General features: G+C 39.9%; 1 protein-coding gene across 2 annotated transcripts in view; it reads right to left on the bottom strand.

Moving 5' to 3' along the window:
• LOC115769857 overlaps window positions 1-16,023 on the bottom strand; it is a 147,795-nt gene that overhangs the window by 74,144 nt on the left and 57,628 nt on the right. The gene's annotated exons all lie outside the window — the stretch shown is intronic.

The following is a 16,023-nucleotide window of genomic DNA, read 5'->3' as shown; positions in this document are numbered from 1 at the left end:
TTCTTAAAGCGCACTTGATTGCTCAAATCCTTTGTGTATCCTTTTAAGCCTTTTGTTTTCCATTATGCGCCGGAAGTGTTGTAAACACTTAAAAAAAAGGCAGAAAAATAAAACACGAATTCAGCTACGGCCTGAAAACAATAACAACAACTTCTGCAGACTAGCAAAGAAGTCGCAAGCCATGTCCCTAACCCCCTACACCCCGACTGGCCGCTGAGGAAGGACAACATGCCGAGACAGCAGTCAGCGGGAAGCCGTCGTCCGCCGCCCTGGCTCTATGTAAATTTGACGACAGTCTTAATAAAAATAAAGGAAGGCACGGAAATAAAGCATAATAATGTGTGATGACAATCACAACTCAGCCAAAGGGGAGAACCGGCATTGTGCGGAAGGTGCGTGTCGAATGGGAGAGCACTCATAACGCTTGGATTGCCCTACCCAGAAGCCCGAAGTGGGTTTCCCTTGGCCTGTCAATATGCTTCCCGCTTGAGTTATGTTATAATTGTGTGTGTTTGTGTGTGCATGTGTGTGTTGGGGAATATTTTGCATTCGCGTAAGTGAGGAGTTGCGGCATGGAGCACTTTAAGTCACCAAGCCAATACTCCGAGTGCCGTCCGGGGAATGCAGCTTTGCAAGGGAGTTGACGTTGGCAACATAAACCTGAAAGTGGCCAGCATGGAATGTCAAAGGCGGGCTGAGATGATTAGTTTGGGGCACCAGAGAATTTACAAGAAAATTTATTAAACAATATAATATAAAAAGCTGCTACACGAGCACAGCAAGTGCAAAGGGAATTGAGGGAAAACATGTGCTCGGAGACAACAAAAGAGAATAAATAAAGCAAAGGTTTAAGCTAAGAGTGTGGATAAATTTAATAATGTTTGGCTTTCAGACAGCCATTCCTTTAAAGCCCAACCCATGCAGGGTTTCAGGTTTAAGAAACCTTACCATAGAGCAGCACAGATAAATGTGGAATTATACAAATTGAATTTGTATAAATTCGGATATTGTAGATATTAAATAATCTTTGATTTGTCCGCTTACACAGGTTACTGAATGATGATGAATGCAATTGGCAGAGTAACGATTAATTTGTAAGCTTTTGATATCAGCAGATATCTGCCAACAATATTCCGTACTTCCGCTCGGGCAATTTCGAGCTACATTAGCTCCGCCCAACTGCTCGGGCTTATGTCGCATAGCCTCTGTACCATAAATGGGCAAAATGGATAGAAGTCAGAGTGGCACTGTCAGTGGTGCCTTCATTGGTAATCCAATCAATGCACTCTCATGCCTCGACACAATCAAATTCTAGTTACCAAACTGGAGTCTTTGCGAGATATGCGTGGCACAATTAGAGAGCACGTAGACCAAAAGGGAAATGCAAAAAAAAATACTTAGCTAAAGGAGAATATGCGGACACACATGCTCCTATCGAGGAGCTGAGACCACAACCAGAACCACAACCAGAACCAGGACAATGACAATGACGAGCTGCCGAGCAAACTGGCAAACTAGCTGAGTGGCAGGCAAGCAGGCAGGCAGAGGCAGCTAACATTTGCCACAATTGACAAAGAATTTATGCGATGCTTATAAAAGGCTTATGGGGTAAGTCCTTTCACCCAGACAGGCACACACACATACAGATGCACACACACACTCGCACACATGTATGCTGGAAATGCGAGCAGAGACGAAAAAGAATTTCACTTTTTTTTCCTCATCCGCTAGAGAAATGACGATGTCGGGGCAGCCAAAGTGACAACAGTAAATAAAGTTGGGAGGAGCCAAGGCAAGCGGAAAAAGAAAACTGAAAACGCGAGCGAGTGCTCGCAGCGAAATTGCTGGAAAATTGTGTTGCAAATGCGAACATTTGTATTTTGTATATTTGGCTCTTCTGCTACTTACATTCCAGGGCCAAGCGGAAATGTTTTATTAAAGAAAAAACAACACACACGCACATATACATAACATACTCGACATTGAAATGCCACGTGTTCTATATGAGATCAATAAATTAAGGCCAGCAAAGTATATAATTAAACAAAGATTATTTTTTTGACTTGAAATAAACAATATGATTTTATAGTTTAACCTCGTTTGGTATAAAAATAATTATATTTTATTATTTATTTAATGCAAAGGATTTTTTAAGATTCTATTAGAAATGTTGTATAAATAATATCAGCTAAAACTCTCCAGCTAAAGGATAAAAAACTAATATAAAAATTTATTTATTTATTATAAAAAAAAAAAACATTAAATAAAGCGAAAGTTTGCGAATTAGAGGAGACCCTATACAAAAATTGCAGTGGGTACAAAAAAAAAAAACAAAATATAATTAAATTAGCGTCAAGGGCCACCAAAAATTGTTACATTAAAAATAAAAAATACCCAAAATAAGAAAAAACAACGATATCAAAGCCTGCAACAACACAAGCAATAACAAGCATGGCAGGGACAGAGAGGAGACACCGAGGCGACTTCAATGGCCAGAAGGCGTCAAGAAATTAGCATAACAAAGCCATCAGAGGGCGGCGCATGGAGGCAACACCCAGCCCAAATGGAAAAAGGAAAAGAAAGCAAACCAAAAACAAACGCTTGTGATTTCAAAGGCCAACGCAATCGCGGCGCTGGTGTTGGCGACGCCAACTGTGCTGTGGCTGTCGCTTCGGCTGTCCCAGCCACAGTGGACCAAGGACGCAGCACAAACACAAACAGACTACAAATGTCAGCGGCAGCAATATCACCGGCAGCGGCAGTAACAGCGGTTGCAGCAGTTTCACTTGTGGGATGAGTAGGTGGCCAGCCAGCCGGGCCAGCAGCTCTAGTTCCAGCTCTTGCCGACCCCTCTCTCGTTAACATTGCCTCAATTTCAGTCATTTTTTTATATATTTTTTTTTGTTGTGGCCCATTACGTGCCCGGCTACTTTTTGAGTAATGGCCAAGATTACGCTGCAGTGTGCAGCCAGAAGATAGATGGACCAGCTGGAATACCACCAGCGGTTGCGAGGTGCAGGGGATTAGGGCGAATCTTTGGACAATTTAAAGTTGGTGTCACGCATCACGCTTTGCTCTAATGAGTGTCGTCGTCGTCGTTGCCGTCATCGTCTCGTGGCAATTGCAACGTGATTTGGCGCCACGGAATGCCGCAGCTCAATCACGCTTGCGGCAATCTAAGCTGAAGAGAGCGCACACAGCAGCTGTATCTGCAATTCGAGTCGCCCGTGTGATATATTTCGACGACTATGCGGCGTATGAGTAATATTTAATTATATTTTATCCAACGAGCAATGATTGTTAAACGAATTAGTTGGGCTGTCATGTGTGTCTGCCAGCAATCAGAAAGATTTGAAGACTTAATACCAGTAGACAAACGGCAAACATCAGACTTCAGCAGTTATGTTCAGGCAGCCTTAACTCGTGCTAAGAAAGATCTCAATGAATACTATGTCGCTTAGCTAGCTCAAAGTTTGACTTCTTAATCAAAATAACTGAACATATTTGTCTCTTGATTCTCTTTTTGCTATTTCCAGCTTATTTCTTTGAGAGCAACTAAAGCCGAACGAGCTGACATAGTTCCTTTAAATTCCTAGCAACTTCTCATGGACCATAAATATAACAATTCAATGTCGCAAACTGCTTCGTGTGTGTGTGTGTGTGACAGTGGGAGCTGCTATAAAAAATATGACTTATTTGACATTCTATTGTTGTCATTTGCTTGAAATGCTGCGACATGATTGGACTTATTTCCACAAGCAATGACTTTAACTATATATTCCAAGCTGACTCAACTAGTGCCGTCCCCTCCCCACCCTCTTACCAGGCCAAATGTCAGTGTCATTAAAGTTGAAATCATAAAGCTGCTGTGTGTGTGGGAGTTCAGCATGGAAGCATGACTTCATGGCAGTCGGCACATTAAAAATGTAAGTTTAATTTTAAAGCAGCACGTTTTGAATGTGTGCGTGCGTGGGTGTGCAACTATAATGCCCGATCCCAGCGGTCTTGAGTCTGGCGCTTTTACAGTGCCCCGGCAAACATTTCGCATAAAATGCCATATACTTTTGTGAGATCGTAAAGCAAACGATTGTTGCCAAAAGCAACTGACAACAATGTACTGTATCGTACCAGCATTTTATGCCTCGACCGCCCACAAACGCAAATTTGTTCAACAATTTTAGCCGTGCTGCAAGCCAAACAAATTGCATATGAGTATTTTCCAATTTAAATTCTTTTTCGCGCTTCCGGGCGCTTGCATGCGCTGAGTGTAAATTGAAATTTCCGACCCAGAAATGCAAGAGAATAAAATTGTAAAATGATTCATAATAGCACAAAGTATAATAGTGCAATGAACTCGCAGCTAATAGCAGTAGCAAAAGCCAAGCTCGGCTTATGGTCGGCATCTTAAGCAACATTCAAGGACTGCAGACGCTTAAAGCCGTGAGGCATAGCACGGGCCAAGCGAATGCACTGGGGAAATTTTATTTGAATTACTTCATTAAAGTTGATACAAATTAATTATGAATATAATAATATTATTTAACTTAAAAGTAAGAGCTACAGAGTCGAGGCGTCTATATTTATTGTTGTATTCATCTATCATATTATCTCTTATCAGCTTTTTTGAGTCGTCAAGAATATTTGTCTTAGTGTATTCCCTCACATAGGCGGCATAATGAGCTGGTAGGCAGCACATCACGCATACGCAGTAGTGTCTGGTTGCAGGCATTGAAAGCAATGCCATGTACAATACACTTGAGCACAACTCCCATTCAGTTGGTAAACTCTTCCCACTTGGACTCTGTCGTATTCTATGGCCCTGGACCAGTACCTTTTATCGGTGATTTTAGCACAAAACCACAAAAACTGAAACAGACAGACAGAAAGAAAGACAGAGCGACATACAGACAAGTAAACAGGCCGAGCGAAAATCTTATGAATCTTTGAACATACTTTAGCACTTTGACACTTTGCCGACGGCAACATTTTTTGGTCGCTATTTTGACTTTGTCGAGCCGTCGACCAGCGTGTGCTGCCATTAAATATGGAGAGCAGAAAGCGGGTGGCTTGGGTGCGGGGTTGGGTATCTACGTGTCGTGCAGCTGGCTTAGCGCCTGTCTTAGATTAATAGCAGTCGACAGTTGGCGTTGACGATGCCATTGCGTGTGGCCTACGTGCCTGAGTGCGCTTTAATGTATGCTACATTTGTTTTTAGGGCCTGATTTCCCCAGATCTTGTTTAGAGCTCGCAACATAGATTAACTGACAATTGTTGTTAGATAAGCAAACGTAATACATATTGCAAATGGAAAAGATAATGACCAGAGATCTTTTGTTGTCAAAGCGAAACCTAATTGCGTACCCAATCTAACATATTTTCAACTGCTGTAACCGAATTATGTGAAGCATATTAAATGAAAACAATAATGTAGCAATATGAAAGAAACCCCCAATACAACTCACGCAATCTAATAAAGTATTTATAAAAGTTATATGGTAAGCATTAAATGAAATGTCTAAAGGCACGTATACAGGCTCGGATTTGTGTCGGGTCTCTTATTTGGGCAACTGGCATTGCAACTAAATAGAAAATGAAAAATTTATAGAAATTCAAATGCAATGCCACCTCCATGTAAAGCTGGCTTAAAGCCTTCACACCAAGCGAGCGGGCAGCTGAACGGGGGGCAAAGTTGCTAGCGAAAGGGTCAGAGCGAGAGATATCAATGGCAGGCGCAGCCGCTGCCGCAGCCACAACTTTGGCGTTGCTACAAAATGCCAAATTTGCATATAAAGTAAAATTGAAAATGCCAGCGGGAACGGCAAGACCCAAAACCCAAAACCCCAAACTCTAAAACGGGCCCAAAAGAAGCCAAGCCAAAGGAATGCAGCTCTCAGCTCGCACAGCAGAGCAACAACAAATGCAATGGCATCTACAACTACTTCATCTGGGCACAGGCAATGGCAAACTATTCGGAAGCGTTTTAAGCCGCGCTAAAAGGCGTTCCCAAAATATTTACATTGATTTGTGCTGGTGCTGCCGCTGCTGCTTTTACAGTCGGAATTCAAGTATAAATTGCAGGCACTTTATATTTGATGGGCATCGAGCGCAAATGCGCGTCACGTACAGACCCAGAGACTCCAAAACCAACTGGCCGCAAATCAAAACGGACCACAAAACGCCCAGCTCACCTCGCAAAAAAAAAAGGACTGCATACTGTAAGAAATAAATATGGGATTGCCAGAGTATCTATTTGAATAGTATATGCATTTTTTAAGAAATAGTAAAAGCACTAAAGCGAAGAAATTTCAATAGATCAAAAGTGTCCGATTTATGGAAAATTGATTCAAGTTAAGAAAGTATGAAGAATGTGTCAAATAAAGATCTGTCTATGTTCGCAGCTTCCTCAATGTTTATTGAATGTTTCTCTCAGTGTAGTCGCCTGTCAAAACGCGTTGCACGCGCAGTTCCACTAACTATTTTCAGTCTCTTCTTCTTATTTGTCTGCGAGGTAAACGCTGCGAGGGAGGCCCAAACTAACTGATACAAATTTGTTACACGTACAGAACAGCGGTCTATATACATACATACATCAGTGTGTATGCGAGTGGGATAGTGTGTGTGTGTGTGTGTGTGTGTACGTGTGTTCGTTAGCCTAAAATCCGCGTTGGTTATAAGCCAGGCATTGTTGTTGTTGTTGTAACGAGACGAGCTAAAAACTAATTCGAAATTCATGGGCTCGATTTGCATTTTTGATTACTTGAATACACCACATGCGAATGCAAAAGAGAGATAGCAACATGCACAAGCAGCAAAGTAGATAGTGACAGAGCTAGAGCTACAGATATAGATAGAGCAGTGGCAAACTAGTTATGGCTTATAGCATTGTCTTGGCCTGGTTAGCACAAACTCACACTCACTCACTCACACACTCTCACACACACAGACACCAATGGGACACAGCCTACGTAACTAACGAAACTCGGTAAAGGTGTGATATTTATATTTATGAACGCAAATTGTACGGCAAACGCTTGGGGAATTTTTCGTTAGTTTTAAGTAATTGGGCGCCATTTTTATGGCACATCCTGAGACAGAGACATCCTGCCGTGCGGTGGGACGGCGGCTGGGAGGATTGGACATGTGTGTGCGTGCGTGTGCATGATATGGTCACATGGGACACATAGCGAAACACATAAATATTAAAATAAAAATAAAATTATAATGTATGCGTTATGGTTTAATTGGTTGCAGTAAAATGTGTCGCCCCCTCTCGCCATCTATCTCTATTCAGGCTGCATATGTGCATAAAATGGAAGCGTTACATTTTTTGCGGCTTTAATTAAAAGTGTAGGATAGAGTGGCTAGGGAGCGTGGAGCATACTATGGGGGGACAACAGAATGTAAAAGTTTTAATGTGGCGACTAGAGAGCATAAAGGGGGCCATAAAGTGTACAGGTACAGGACTATAAAAATGGGATTAACAGCATGAGTAGAGAAAACTATTCGAAAAAAGGGTGTTAAATGGAATTACTCTGGAGTGTTAACTTTAGAATTATATATATAAAACTCACGGGCAATTGAAAAGCAATATATACACATATATATTGTAGCCTGTATTATAATAGTTATTATATTCAAACAAAGAAAGCTGCTCGCTTTGAATTTAAAGCAAAATTCTTTCATTAAAAATTGAGGCGCGTTATAAAAGTGATAAAAACCTCGTAAATTATAATTGCAGTGTCCATGTATTTTTCTGAACGGTTAAGACATTTACCAAACTCTGGTATGCCCGATTCTTACGAACTCACTCTAAATGGATAAAAAGGTATAATGATTGTGTGCAAATGTATGCAAGACGCAGAAGGAAGAGTCTCCAACCCCATAAAGTATATATATTCTTAATCAGCATAAATAGCAAAGTCAATCTAGGCAAGTGCGTATCCGTATATATGAACGCAAGGATCTCAGAGCCCATAAGAGCTAGAGACATTAAACTTTGAACATAGATCCACTTATTGCCCGCGCAGTACGCATTCGATAACCGGTTACGTGCCCTATTATAGCTGCCCCCTCCCCACACCCATTATAGCTAGACCTGCATTTGGTGTTGACAGACAGAAGGTTCAGTGTATCCCCAAGTCGGGCAATCCCGACAAGCATTCTATTACTTGCTTTGTTGCTACATTTATAAAATTAGACTCGAACTTTTATAAATTATTTAACCATTAGACCAAAACATTTCATTTATGTTTGAATGGTGTTAATTTGTTTACATAAGCGACACTTTCCCTTTTACCGCAGCTCGCTCGCCTTGTGTAGACAATTAGCTGTATTTAATTTGAGGCACCAAAACTTTCAAATATGCCAAACTTGCCGCTGTCTATATTGCCAGTGGCCCGATGATAATTGTCGACATGTTTGCGTGTCACCTGTATATTAGAAGCAGTCATTGGCATCGGTGGAACGCCAGTCAATGACTTAATTAGTCGAAAATTTCAACAATGTCTAGCTACCGTGCCTGTCAAAATGTCATACTACGAGTTCTGGAAGACCTTATTGTATATAAGCTTTTGCATGAGAGCGGACGGTCGGATGTGGCGGTGCCTTATAAATTACATTAGACATTAGCTTTTTGTGTTACGATTTCCGTTTATTATGCGGCTTTTTGCTTAGAGTTTGTTTCTCGTGCGGGCAGGACACACACGTGTGCCTGCCAAATGTCCTGGCATGTTGCCTAATCAATGACCCTTATCAACGCCCAACGCCTGTCTATTGCCGTGGCTTTAATTAAAGTTCAAACTGGCAGTGCGAACGTAAATTGAATTTTAATGTGCGTTACGTATACGTAATATGATAGAAAACGTAGGCCTCGTGCAGCTTGTACGGTTACTTGGGTGCTGCTGTCTTTAGTGTAATCAATAGACAAACAACAAACAAACAACTTAGCCCACATTTTGAGCACTCTTGTAAAGAGGGAGACAGGGAGAGAGCGAAAGAGAGAGAGAGAGAGAGAGAGAGAGAGAGAGAGAGAGAGAGAGAGAGAGAGAGAGAAGGAGAAAAACGCCTAGCCTGATTCTCAGAGCTCCCAATTTTTCTCCTGTTCGCTGACCTACATTCAGGCGCTCAATCAACGCGCATATGTATGTATGCAAATATAATTGAGCTGAATTTAAAGCTGCAAACAGGACGAATTCTTCAAGTATTGTGATTTTAGATTGACGATTTTTCTACGAAAATAGCACATGGAACAGGTTTTCAGTTTTAAAGGATTGCTAGCAGACAAATTGCATGGCGTAAATACAATTAAAATTGGCCAAAGGTTTACTAATTGGAGACAGTTTGAGAGCAAACTCCACGCCCGCTCGGAATATATTTGGTCTGTGCAAATTTGAAGTCCTTTATAAGGGCATGAATATTTCATCTGCTTTTATTTAACTTCATTGTTTGATTGGCATTCTGCGCATCGCCCAATTGCAATTGGCTTCACATTTTCTGGATGCTCAATGCTGGAGCGTGTTTATTGTGAAATTGTTCATATTTATTGGCTCTTGATAAGTCCACACTTCTCTGACTGCCCAACGCCCGCGCCATTGCCCGCTTTGGCTGCCAGTCGTGCATCCTTGACATCCTCGCACTTTATGGACACAATTTTCAATGTGCTGGCATTTTGTTTATTCATAAAACGCGCTCTTCTTGCATTTCGTGTGTCATATGTTTGCCGGATTTTATCATTTTGCCTGCCTGCACGTTTGTCGCCTGCATATAAAAAACTAGGCTAGCAATTTATTTAGTTTTTATGCAAATCAAATAACACATACAAGCCTCGTTTTTTTCTATTGCTAACACTTCAGGTTGTTGCTTTTGGGCTTTTAATCGTTTTCAATTTAAATTCTGTTTGGCACACATATTTGTTAGCCATAAGTGCATATCAGCTGGCATCGCAGCAGTTTGTTAGAGGTTTTTAATTAATTGATTGCATTTCTGTGACAGGCCACAAAAAAGTCGAGAATCAAAGTGAATTAAGTGAAATGACACACGAAATTGGAGGCAACCAATTTGATTTGATTTAAATGTAAATTGTTTAATTCATATTTAAATCCCATTGCCTTGAACAATAATAGAAGAATGCACAAAAACTGATCAAATTTATATTTAAATTACTTATGCACACATATTTGATTTATATATTTAAAGGCAGTGTACACTAACTACTCCATGAAGATGTTATTTTATCTCTCAAATTGGTTTTTTATTATTTGTGACTATTTTCTTATAATTTATCAATAAAATCAGTCATTTTTCATAACTTTCAGGCTGAGGCAAAGATGTTGCAATCTTTTGATTTTTCATTTCGGAAACTTGAAACGACAAACTTCAAATTAGCTACAAACTAAGAAACAACCATTCATCGAAAAGGGCTGCACACACTCAAACACACACAGACGCAGTGAAAAGCAATTTCTATAACCGAAAAATTGCAGCTACATTTCAACTTCGGCCACAAAACTTCACTTGTCATTTGGACACGGTATGTGTGTGATTGTGTGCGTATCTGTAATAGATGAACAAAATGTGTGCAATTGTCTAGCATGCGAGTAGACGAAATGTGCACCAGTCGAAGCAGTTGACCAGAAGTATGTATAATATTTTTGTGGTCCTGGCCAAAATTCTATGAATATGCAAAGTGAAACTAAATGGCGTGTAACAAGCACACACAGAAGAAGTAAAACTAATAAAATGCAGAAAAAGAAAACTCCTTTCTTGTGGCACACAAAAAAAAAAGTAAAGAAAAGAAAAGAAAAGGGTACGAAAACATATTAAAGACTGGCGCCAAGTTGATCAAATTGATGCTTGGCTTTTTGGGCCAGTAGCCAAGCTGTTGCGGCAAATATCTCCACGACCATACGAATATAACTTATAAAGTTTCGCAGCAAAACGAAGAAAAATAAAATATAAAACGAGAACATTTTTAAAATGAAGAAAATGGAATTGCATGTGAGTCAGCGCGCCGGAGCTGCGTTTCAAGTACTGCCTTTTGTGCGACCAGCGGCCAGGGGCCAGGGGCCAGGCGCAGAGGCGAGGCCACGTAAGCAGAGCGCAACGGACACGTAACATGGATGGTTTCCACAATTGTTTCGCTTGTTATATGACAACAATAACAACAACAGCCGCACTCCTGTGGGCCTGCCATGACACAGTTCAATTTCGGGAACAGCCAAGAAATTGATAGGGCAGTGGAACTGGCGCGTGGCCATAGAATCGATGCCCCAAGTTAATCGAAATGATATACCAATATCTAGTTATGATTCTTACGCAACAACTCTTGCAATAATGTATCAAAGTTCAAGTTGAGCTGCAAGAGGCAAGCCGTCAGCTTTATGTCAGATTAATTCTGAGAAATATCGTAAGAAAGTGAGAGAGAGGGATAAATAAAAATGGATTAGATATTGTAAAACAGGAATCCACGCTTATTATATATATAGATATACATGTGTTTAAATGTGATAAACAGCTTGTTTGATATAACACTCCCCTCTCTTATGGAGTCACACACAAACCAAAGTGAGCTGCCTTAAGACTTAAGATAGTTGACTTAAATCAAACAATTGACATCCATACATATTTGATCAAACAAATTTCCCGTATGTGGGCCACGTACACATGCTCAGCTCACATCGCTGATGCCTTTGTAATTGGCGACAGCAACTGCATTATGTTGTCCAATGTCTGATGAGTTTGTCGTGCACAGGAAACAACTCCGATTTCAAATCCGACTACAAATTCGAGTCTGACTTGGGACCACATTTGACATTTGTGTGCATGCAAATTTCATGCATCCGTTTCCGGAAGACTGCCAGTCGGAGACTTTTTGACAGACAACATTTAGCACAAAGCCCAAATGAAATATGCACCTAATTAGCGGGCGACCCTGTTCCATTTTTCACTCAGTGTACGCAGCCAAAGAAAAATTTAATTATTTATGAACACATGCAATGGGCCAACTGGCAAATAGCAAAGAGTCGAGCCAGCATTTTTCATTAGTGCGGGCGTTGAGTGCCCAAATGCCCCGATCCTTTACAATATAATTGCGAGCGAGCAGTGGGGCCAACACAAAACTCTGAGCCTGACCGCCGCTGCGGCCTTGAGCTCATACGTAATTTGTTTTAGCCGAGTTTTTGCTCTTTCCCAGCTCCTCCCTCCACTTGCCCAATCCTTGCAAACCATTTTCAACATGCAAGGCAAAGAGCAGCGCACATACGAGTAAAATATATATGCATACATACGTACATATATCATACACAGCACGATATATTAAGCGCATACACGCAAGTACAAAAGGGGGCAGCAAAAAAAATAAAACATTTAAAAAACGAAAGCCAATAAAACGTTGCCTACAAAAGTTGGCTGAAGCGGAATATGTTCTGTCCGTACTTGTGCGCGAGAAGTCAGAGTGAAAGTACATATTACGAATTGAAGGCCAGAACATGTTGCTAATACATGCAGGCATTAAATAATCTCTTCTTTTTTCTTTTTCTTATGCCAAAAATTTGTTTATAAATGAGAAACAGAAAGCGGAGTAACAGGAAGAACTATAAAGAGAACAATTATTTGGTAATCGGCTGAGTACTGAGAATAAAGGAGAGAACATATATCTGCTGCAGACCGAAGATTTAATACCCTTGCAAACGTATAGCAAATGTGCGATAATATATAATATGTTTATCTTTTATGTTACAGAATACATATTATATTCGGATCAAAAGTACATAATATAACAGTTTGAGGTGGATTATTTCAGGAGCAAAGATATCTGATATACTAAAAAATTCACACTTTTCTCACACAATCAAAAAAGGACTAAATAAAAATAGCTTTAATAGAAGATAAATATACCTCAATTTGATAACTTTTATGTGGTAACATCCCAGAATAGGGTTAGGCGTAACCAAGTAGTCGTAACCCGAAAATCGTACTTCAGTCGAGCATGACTAAAATATTACATTAGAGAAACCCATTTGACAAACTCATGTAACTACGAGCTGGTTACAAGTGACGGGCTTGTATAACTAACTGGGCTTGGCCCATTTATTCATATATAAATACATACAAATATATCTGAATGCAACACTATTGGCATTGGCGCAACAATTTCCATTACAATATGTAGTATTTGTGTTTGGCAGACAGTTTAACAACTAAATTCCAATAAAAAACACAATTTTTGTTCGCAATATAAAAAATTAAACACAGGCAAAAAGTTCTGTCCTAGTTGCTCGTGTTTTATTCATGCAGGGGGGCAGTGTGAGGGGCGGGGGAAGGGGCTGTGACATCCCTTTTCCGTTTTTAGACCAACTGCCAACTGTTTTACCTATTTAAATTGTTGCTGCCGTCGCTGATTTTGTTGTTATTTTTGTTTGCCACACACTTTTAGCTTTGAACTGTGGCCGCTGCCTCTACTTTTATTGATTTTGAGGTCCATTGATATACCCTGTACCCATTTAACAGGCCGGGTATAGCTTTGAACGTATGTAACAGGCAAAGGGCGTGTATGATAAAATAAATTTAGATCCATTTTTTTTGGACATGATACAAGCACTTATGTACACTGCTAACAGGGTATAAACTATTCTGGCCTTAAACTTTTTTACTTGTCTTTTTTAGATTCGTAATCGAGAAATGTTTTGTTACAAGATTCTTTCATATTTGAACCCACCCCCAGGTTACACAAACACAATTCGGAAATGACCCAAATGTTTAAATCTCAATAAAAGGGCATTTGGCTTGAACTGTCAATCAGTCTGGCAACAAGACAGTCAGTCAGACCGTGAGTCAGTCATTCGCCGGCTCGTTTTCTTTTTTGTTTTGCCTCTTTTTAGTTTTTAGTCGTCAACAATTTTCTATGCCAAGTGCCGTGTGCCCTACACAAACACACACACACTCACACAATGTGACCGGCTCAGTGTCTGACTAGCTGACTGTCCGACTGGCTGACTATTTTTTGTCGTTAACATATATCAACCCACACTTAGAGCCCTCGCACCGCAGCCGCTATACTGCAGGACTACTCCAATGTGAGATTGTGTTAAAAATCGCATTCCTTCTCGAGTTTGTGTGAAACGGAAATTGAAAATAACGCCACGTTCGCTTGGCACTCTCCATTTTTAACAGTGCTTTTTGTTGTTGCACAAAATGCTCATATGGCATGAAAATTTAATTGGAGTAAAATGCTGGCGCACAACTCTCGAAAAACTAGTTAACGTTGCAATAGAACAGAAGAAACGGGCCACTAACAAAAACTGGCACATAAATCAACGAGAGTTTCCCGTGGAATTGAGCTGTGCATATGGCATTAGCTTTAACTATGTAAGTGTATAAAAAGTAAGAAGCGAATGCATGTCAAGTGAGAGCACAAAATATTTATTGCGCGAAATGAATGTGGCCATGCATTTAGTCAAGTATGCCTAGTTTGACCAGAGACTTGCTTGCTTAAAATGCAGTTAAATTTGATGCAATTTCGACTATTTTAATTTCATTAATTTTAGAATTTATATTTTACAAAATGTTAATTGCGCAAAATTAGTTTTCTTATATTCAACTCGAAATAAAATACTATTATAAAAATAGTTGAATTTACAAATTTGAACCTTTTCGACAGCCCTTTTCTGTGGTCATCATCTATTTAAGAATAATATACTAGAATATCAGGTTCCAGTCCTTTGTCTTTATCAATAATTTATGCGGGCTTGGTGAGAGAGAGAGGGAGAGCGCACATATAATTTGGCAATGGTGCATATTTTATGATGGCTAAGTAACTTTGTCATGTGCCCTAAAAGAAAACATCAAACAAGTTTCGCCCACGTTGCGTATGAGTTATGCATTATGTTCGTTCGTTTCTTGCTTTGCTCTGGCTCCGCTCGGCCCTGGTCTGTGCTTGTTTGTGCAACGCATTACGACAAATATTTGCGCATTGGACAACAACATATTCCTGTTTGTTGTCATTGTTGTTGCTCTTTCCCCTGGCTGGATTTTAGGTTTTTCTTGCCTAGTCGAAAAACGAGGTCAGTCCAAAATCTAAGCCCTTAGCTATCCACACAGCTGATGTCAGCACAACATATACTGGGTATGCGTGTTTGTGTGTGTGCGTGTGTAGTTAACGTAACGTGTTTTTTGTTCTTACTTTGATAAATCAGTTGGTATTGCTGCAGGGCCAGCAGACCTACAAGTGTCCAAATGGGGGCGCGGGCGTGGCAAAACACTTTTGGCTATGATTTATCAGCAATGCAACCCGGAGGCACAACACAAAGTTGCTTACACACTTGACTCTGGGCACAAATGAAGTGTTTATTTAGATAGAACGCCAGCGAGTCAGAGCGAGAGAGATTTGGAAAATTTAAGTTATTCTTACATTTTATGCATACTAAGCTGGTAAACCGAATAAATTTGTATCTACTTCAGTTGCTATTTAGGCATTCCATGCCATACCAGTCGGCACTTTGGCAGATTTTGCCATGTGTGAATGAATCATAAAGTTATTTTCAATCAAATGCAGGCAAAATGCCTTGAATGCCTTGAGGTAGGTAGCTAAATGGAGAACACTAACTGAATTTGAATAATAAATTGACGGGTTTCTGTGTTGCTTTTTCCTGTTGGGCAAATGCAGTTTTGACAAAGTCTCAAGGCATTTCATATTTTAAATTGTTTAGATCAGTCTTCATTATTTTTTATTTTACAAAGCTGTGCGAGAGTTTAGTACGAAAGGCAGGTACGCACTACTGATTCTATAAAAGACAGCAATAAGTTTTTGTATTGTATAAAGCAATAAGTTTGAATACTAAGATAAAAGTCTATTGCAGATTTCATTATTAATACTAATTACTTATGAAGCAATTGCAGCTTTTAAGTAACATATGATTTTTGGTTAATATAAACCTGAATAAAAGTACATATTATTATTGAAGAAAACACGTATTTTAGTATTTGAGATTACACTTTCAATTTGCTTTCCAGTTTTTAAAGGTTTTG

This window comes from Drosophila novamexicana, unplaced genomic scaffold, assembly GCF_003285875.2.
Source record: "Drosophila novamexicana strain 15010-1031.04,08,12 unplaced genomic scaffold, DnovRS2.1 tig00004554-arrow-pilon, whole genome shotgun sequence".
Taxonomy (NCBI): domain Eukaryota; kingdom Metazoa; phylum Arthropoda; class Insecta; order Diptera; family Drosophilidae; genus Drosophila; species Drosophila novamexicana.
The sequence above is the reverse complement of the archived record's forward strand: the minus strand, read 5'-3'. Positions and strand labels throughout refer to the sequence as shown.